The following is a 7,190-nucleotide window of genomic DNA, read 5'->3' as shown; positions in this document are numbered from 1 at the left end:
CACTGTCCCCATGGTCTCTGTGTGCTCTGCTCCCCCTCTCACACATTAGCCTCATTCTTTTCTGTTAAAATGGGCTCTTGAGAAGCCAGAAAAATCACGTGATTATCACTGTAAGTACCCCTTAATGCCCACATTCCAGAAGAGGATACCTGAGGAGGATTGTCTTTCCTAATGAGCCCAGAGAGAAGGTCTCTGAGTGACAGAGGCTATTCCTACGTCTGGATTTGGCTAACCACTATGGCGGCAGAGGAGGTTTACATGACTAGCCCACTACTCAGTGACTGTATACAAAGTAGGGGGGAGTTTTCTGTGTGGGTATGGAAATACTGTTACCTAGAGAAGGGAAAAGAACCTGTCTTCTGTATTTGTGGGTTTCAAATCCTCAGACCCAGCCAACTTTGGGTGGAAAACATTTAGAAAATATAATTGCATCTATGTTGAATATGTTCACACATTTTTCTTCTCTTCACTCTTAATACATTGTAACAACTATTTACACAATATTTGCATTTTATTTGGTATTATAAGTCATCTACAAATGAGTTAAAGTCTAGAAGATGTGTATAGGTTATATGCAAATACCATACCTTTTCTGAGTTTTCATGTCATAATTATACCTATTTGTGGTTATATGCATACATACATATACAATGTTACGTGCCATGCATGAATACATGTTGTCAAGCCATGTTAGTTATCGTATCTGTCACCTCATATTTTTATCATTTCTTTGTGCAAAACCAAACAAAGCTTCTTGGCTAGACACTTTGAAATGTAGGATACATTACTGTTAACTGTAGTCACATTACTGTGCAATAGATCTCCAGAACTTATTTCTCTTTTCCAAATGTCACTTTGCACCTGCTGACCATTCCTATTCCCTTTCTCCCATTCCCCTCTCTCCACCCATAATTGTTGGCAATGACTGTTTCACTCTTTAATCTAAAAAAGGTCACCTTTTTAAGATTCTGTATGAGAGGCTAGAGAGATAGATTAGCAGTTAAGAGAACTAGCCGCTCTTGCAGAGAATGGTTCCCAGTATCCATATGGCAGCTAACAACTGTCTATAACTCCAGTTCCAGGGAATCTGACACCCTTTCCTGGCCTCTGCAGGTATTGCACAGCATATGTGCACTTACATACATGCAGGCAATACACTCATACACATAAAACAAAAATAACTAATAAAAATTTTTAAAGTTTCTATATGTGTGTGAGATACTGTGATATTTGTCTGGCTGGCTTATTTCACTTAACATGTTTTCCAGGTCCATCCATATTCTCACATGTGACATAATTTCACCTTTTATGACACCATTATGATGTATTTGGAGTTATCCATTCACCCAGTGTTAGGCACTGTGATGTTTTAAGAATGTCCTTCATATGCTCCAAGTACTTGAACAATTTGTCCCCAGTTGGTGATGCTATTTGCAGAGGTTTAGGATGTAATGTGTGCCCCAGCTGAAGGAAGTGAACCATAGGAGGTTGGTATTGAGGCTATATAGCCTTGCCTGCTTTCAATGTCTCTCTCTACTTCCTGTGCCTGCTTATGATGTGAGCTTTCTACTATGACTGCCTCCTGCCGTGATGCCACCCCTGCCATGAAGGAATCTTATCCCTCAGGAACCATAAGCCCAATAAACTCTTCCTTCTATAAGATGCCTTGGTCATGGTGTTTATTCACAGCAACAGAAACGTAACTGATGCAGGCACTTAGGTCAAGTTCATATCTTGACCATAATGAATAATACTGCAGTGAACGTGGGAATGCAAATATCAATCAACATACTAAGCAGATATACTGGTATACTAGATGTACTAAAGTATCTCTTTGATGTCTATTTCCTTTAGGTAGTATCTAGTAGTGAGGTTACTGGATCTTATGGAAATGTTGCTTTTTAAAAATTTTATTTATTATTTTTATTTTATGTGTATGAGTGTATTGCCTGCATGTATGTGAGTGCACCTGTGTCGTGCAATGCCGTGGAGGTCAGAAGAGGGCTTTGGATTCCCCTGGAACTGGAGTTAAGGACGGTTCATAGCCACCATGTGGGTGCTGGGAATAGAACCCGGGTCCTCTGCAAGAGCAGTCAGTGCTCTTAACCACTGAGCCATCTCTCCAGCCCCAGAAATATTGCTTTTAATTGTTGAGGAATCTTCATATTGCTTTCCGTAATGGCTGTACTAATTTAAACTCCCACCAACAGTTGGTGTCTTTTGTCTTTTGTGATGGCCATTCTAATCCAAGTATGGAGGTATCTCCTTCTAGTTTTGATTTTCACTTTTCTGATGATTAGTGACGCTGAGGATTTCTTCATACATACATCTGTTGGCTATTTGCATGTTTTGATCATTTCATACATGAATTTTGTCTTTGAATTGTTTTTCCATATTGTTTATTTGAATTTTATATGTATAAGTGTTTTATGCATGTATTAAGTGGACCTGTGTCATGCAATGCCCACAGAGGCCTGAAGAGGACATCTGATACCCTGGAACTGGAATTATGGATAGTTGTTAGCTGCCATTGTTAAGGCATCCTCTTCAAGAACAACCAGTGCTCCTAGCTGCTGAGCCATCTCTCTAGCCCTTCTCTTGCCCATTTTTAATAGAATTTTTGGCTTTGGGTTTTGTTGCTGCTGTTATTGTTTCTCTTCTCTTGAATCACTTGAATTCCTCATCAGATGTATAGTTTGCAAACATTTTCTCCCATTCTGAAGATTGTCTCTTTGCCACACTAATTATTTTCTTTGCAGAACAAGAGCTTTTGGTTTGATGTGATCCCATTTATCTGGTTTTGCTTTCATTGCCTGTACTTCAGAAGTCTTTTTGTTGTGGTGGTCTTTTTGAGACAGAGGCTCCCTGTAGCCCCTGCTGGTCTAGAACTCACCCTGTAGATCAGGCTGACCTCAACCTCTAAAAGACCCACCTGCTTCTGCCTCCAGAGTGTTGGGATTAAACGCATGTGCCACCACACCAGATTTGAGATCCATTTTATTTAAGAGACTCGACCATCTGTGGGTTTTGATTGTCTAAGGGGTCCTGGAACTAATCTCAATGAATACCAGCACATCTAGAAAATCCTCTAGGTATAGAAAGATAGTGACTTTTTTTTATCCTATCTTCTACCATACTGCTGGCTCTCAAAGTTCCCAATTATTAATGACAATGTCAAGCTCTATTGACCTTAGTGTTTACTTTTAATCTTCCAGTGATTCCATTTCTCTGATTTCAAAGTCAAGAATGATGTTGGCCTCTCCCTCTTTAGGAGATTAATGCAAAGGTTAATAGATTTGGCAAGTTCTTCCTGCTGTCTAGGAAAGCGAAAGCTAATCGTAGAAGTAAATGTATTGTAGGTCACGACAGCAGTGAAATTTAGAATATTTCAAAATCATTCACATTTTCAAAGTTAGATCTGTCAGACAATGTTTAAAGGCAACATGCAGAGGACCCGGGTTCTATTCCCAGTACCCACATGGTGGCTATGAACTGTCCTTAACTCCAGTTCCAGGGGAATCCAAAGCCCTCTTCTGACAGCCACAGCATTGCACGACACAGGTGCACTCACATACATGCAGGCAATACACTCATACACATAAAATAAAAATAATAAATAAAATTTTTAAAAAGCAACATTTCCATAAGATCCAGTAACCTCACTACTAGATACTACCTAAAGGAAATAGACATCAAAGAGATACTTTAGTACATCTAGTATACCAGTATATCTGCTTAGTATGTTGATTGATATTTGCATTCCCACGTTCACTGCAGTATTATTCATTATGGTCAAGATATGAACTTGACCTAAGTGCCTGCATCAGTTACGTTTCTGTTGCTGTGAATAAACACCATGACCAAGGCATCTTATAGAAGGAAGAGTTTATTGGGCTTATGGTTCCTGAGGGATAAGATTCCTTCATGGCAGGGGCAGCATCATGGCAGGAGGCAGTCAGAGCAGAAGGCTTGCTCACATCATAAGCAGGCACAGGAAGTAGAGAGAGAAATTGAAAGCAGGCAAGGCTATATAGCCTCAATACAAACCTCCTATGACTCGCTTCCTTCAGTGGTGCAAATGAGCTTTTCTGAGTAACACAGTTTCCTCTATTGCCGTCAAATTAAATTCAACTATCAACCCAAGATACGAAAGTGAATTGATGGTGAATTCAAGACATAAAAACCTTGCACCCTTCTCACTTTGCTATGAACATGCAGATACTGGTGTCTGAAAATCAAAACAACTCTCCAGTGGCACTTACCTCCCAGGCACCTGTGAGGTCCCTCCTTATGGAATCCCTATGCTACAAAACCTTGCATCTGGGGTAATCAGCTCCACCTAGGATCTTCCCAAGAACCTCCTATTGCAGGAATATTTTCAGAAGGCCAGAAATCACAAAAGAAATGTATTGTTCCACCTCAGCTGAACTCCAAAGCTGATTCCTCTAGCCTGCTGCCAGAACCTTTGGCTAGAGGTGGGTGAGGGGTGCCTCAGCCTATTTGATGAACACCATTAGGCCTCCCCACCTCTTGACTTTGCTTTCAGTCTGACTCCAGAGCTGAAATCCAGATGGACTCTCTCTCCTTACTCAGAGAAGTCTGTAGCTGTCGTCAACCTCCATCCCTCTGTCCAGTTGTCCTGCTTAGCTTTCAAATGTCCTCCAGCTTCTGGATGTTTAGTTTTAGGTTTCTTAACATACTTTGAATCCAGAGATTTGAAAAACGATGTCGATGTCTACCCATCTTATCAAGTAGGCCAGCCATTCAGGAGCTCTGATAAGGCATGAAGACTTTGGCCTCCAGCCTGCAGAGGAAACCTAAGCTTTACCACCAGCAAGAAGGCAAGAAAGAAGCCTAGCTAAAGATAGGCTATCTTGAATAAGAGTTTACATGATTGGTTTATTTAAGTGACTATTAAAGGGCAAAGGTGTTTATATATGTAAAATATGTAGGTGAGAGGAAGTCAGACTGGCCTAACCTTCCCAAGGGAAAATCCTAAAGCGGGACCAGAAATTGTCCTACAGAATTTCTCTGGCCTCCCATTTTTTCTTTCCTTAAAACACTTCTGACTTCATTTGCATGGGAAGGAATCAAAAGTTCAGGTCCACTCTCCCTCTCTGCTTCCCCCTTCTTCTTCCAGACCAGCTCTAGCAGAGCTGCCTGAAGTTTCTCTTGGGTCTTGCGACCACCATTGCCACCGCTGCCTAGGAGGCCTCACCTTCCCTCTCTGCCCACAGCCTCTCTAGGGTACCAGAGTGGCAGCGCAGTCTCCAGATAAGACTGGCTAGTGTCCATCTTGTTGGAGCTGTATTTGGCAACCAGTCCAAGCCTCCGACGACCCACTAGCCAAGGTCATACTTGGAGGGTCAGCACTGAAACAGATGTGCCCTCTCAGCTTTCCACCTCTAGCTTTTAGGTTGTGGTCCTTGATCTCCTACCTTTCAGTTCCACTCATACCCAGGAAGGCCACCCTCTTACTCTGCGACGGCCCCTGCTCATCGCTGCCCGATGGACAGCACGTCGTATCCCCAAGTATTTGGACGCTGAGGAGGTGTCCAGGACTTCCAAGCCTACAGCAAGCAGCACTAAAGAAGACTCACCAGTTCGCTCCTCAAAGAACTGGCCGGGCAGCACCTGAGGCTTTGCCCTGCAGCGTCTTGCTTTACTTTCCCCTCGCTGCGTTTCTAAACCGTATTTCTTAGACCCTAAAACAAAAATCGGGAGTTTGGTTGGAGGATGACACCTACCTCGGAGCCCAATTCTCCCTCAAGCGCTTCGGGCTTGGAGAAATCTGAGTGGAAATCGGCAATCAACGGAGTCTGCACGTCTGATTTCAGAGCCGACATTTACTGAGGTTTCCTCACGTGCCTTAGGCTGGGGAAGACTCTTAAAGTAATTCGTTTAATTGGTCCCAATAACCCTATCATCACATATTATTATCTCGATTATAGAAAAATGATAAAATCTGTTCAAGGACACTCAAATAGGAAATGCAGCATCTATTGAAAAGGGAAAGAATAATAAATATGTAAAGGGAAGGGAAAAATAAATAAATAAAAATAACTTGCTAGTGCTTTATAACTTTCATGCTTTACAAAAATAGGACTGTGAACCTGGGGGAGCGGTAAGGGTGCGGACCAGCGACCCCTTTGTAAGGTGGCTGCTGGGGCTGGAGACCCACACCGCCTGGCAGGGACTCGATGGCTTGTGAACCATGGATACTGGAGCTTATGGACCTGAGGGTTCCCACTGCTACCCAGTTGCCTCCCACCGGATGGTCCAAAGCCTTCCTCTTACAGAAAATGGGGTAGAAAGAGGAAATTTCTGCCTGAAACAAATTCGAGGGACTGCGTTACAAATGGCCATGTTCGCCAGCATCCCGGGAGGGTCACCTCTGAGGCTCCCGAAGCCTGGCCGCCAGGTTTTCTTTCCGCCGCGCTTTCGCACTTTCCGGGATGGGCCTCAGAAGCAGAGGACTCATCCAATGCTGATCCGATCCACCCGCTGGAGCCAATCCCCTGCCTGCAAACTCAGGCAGAGTAGGACCTGAACCAAATTGCCACTCGGGCTTTCATTTTTGCTTCGGACCTAGAAAGTGGTGAACCTCCGCTTCACCATCCTTCATCCCGGACACTGACACTACCCCCATCACCACCCCCACCCCCACTCCACTATGCACAACGCATATACACACGCGCATACACAAGCACACATGCACACCAAGTCCCAACCGGTGGAGCTGTAAGGTCGTGGATCTCTGCCCGGGTGCAGCGAAGGAGTCAGTAACCTCTAAGAGTCTCTTGTTCCCACACAGGAAAACATACCCCTTATTCCCCAGAATTGACCTTGGCCTTGGGGTCTCACCCACAGCCTGCAGAAGTGGGCTTAAATTTGCTGGCAAAACCAAATGTGCATGTGAGAGATTGCTTGGGGAAGGAATGATTCCCTAAGAATGGCTTACAGGGTGCCTTAAAATAAACAGTTCTCTTATTAGCTTGGGCCAAAAGAAAACCGTGTGAATATGCACACATTTTTACAATCATTATTTCTTCTTTATAGTCACCGTGGGAGGGGGCATTGTTAATATTTTTATTTTATTGTTGCTGTTTTACAAATAAAAACGCAGAAATGGCAGCTTAGAGATATTAGACAATTTACCCAGAATCACCAAGACCAGGTGCAACTGTCAG

The sequence above is a fragment of the Nannospalax galili genome, unplaced genomic scaffold, assembly GCF_000622305.1.
Source record: "Nannospalax galili isolate Female #2095 unplaced genomic scaffold, S.galili_v1.0 scaffold737, whole genome shotgun sequence".
Classification (NCBI taxonomy): Eukaryota; Metazoa; Chordata; class Mammalia; order Rodentia; family Spalacidae; genus Nannospalax; species Nannospalax galili.
The sequence above is the reverse complement of the archived record's forward strand: the minus strand, read 5'-3'. Positions refer to the sequence as shown.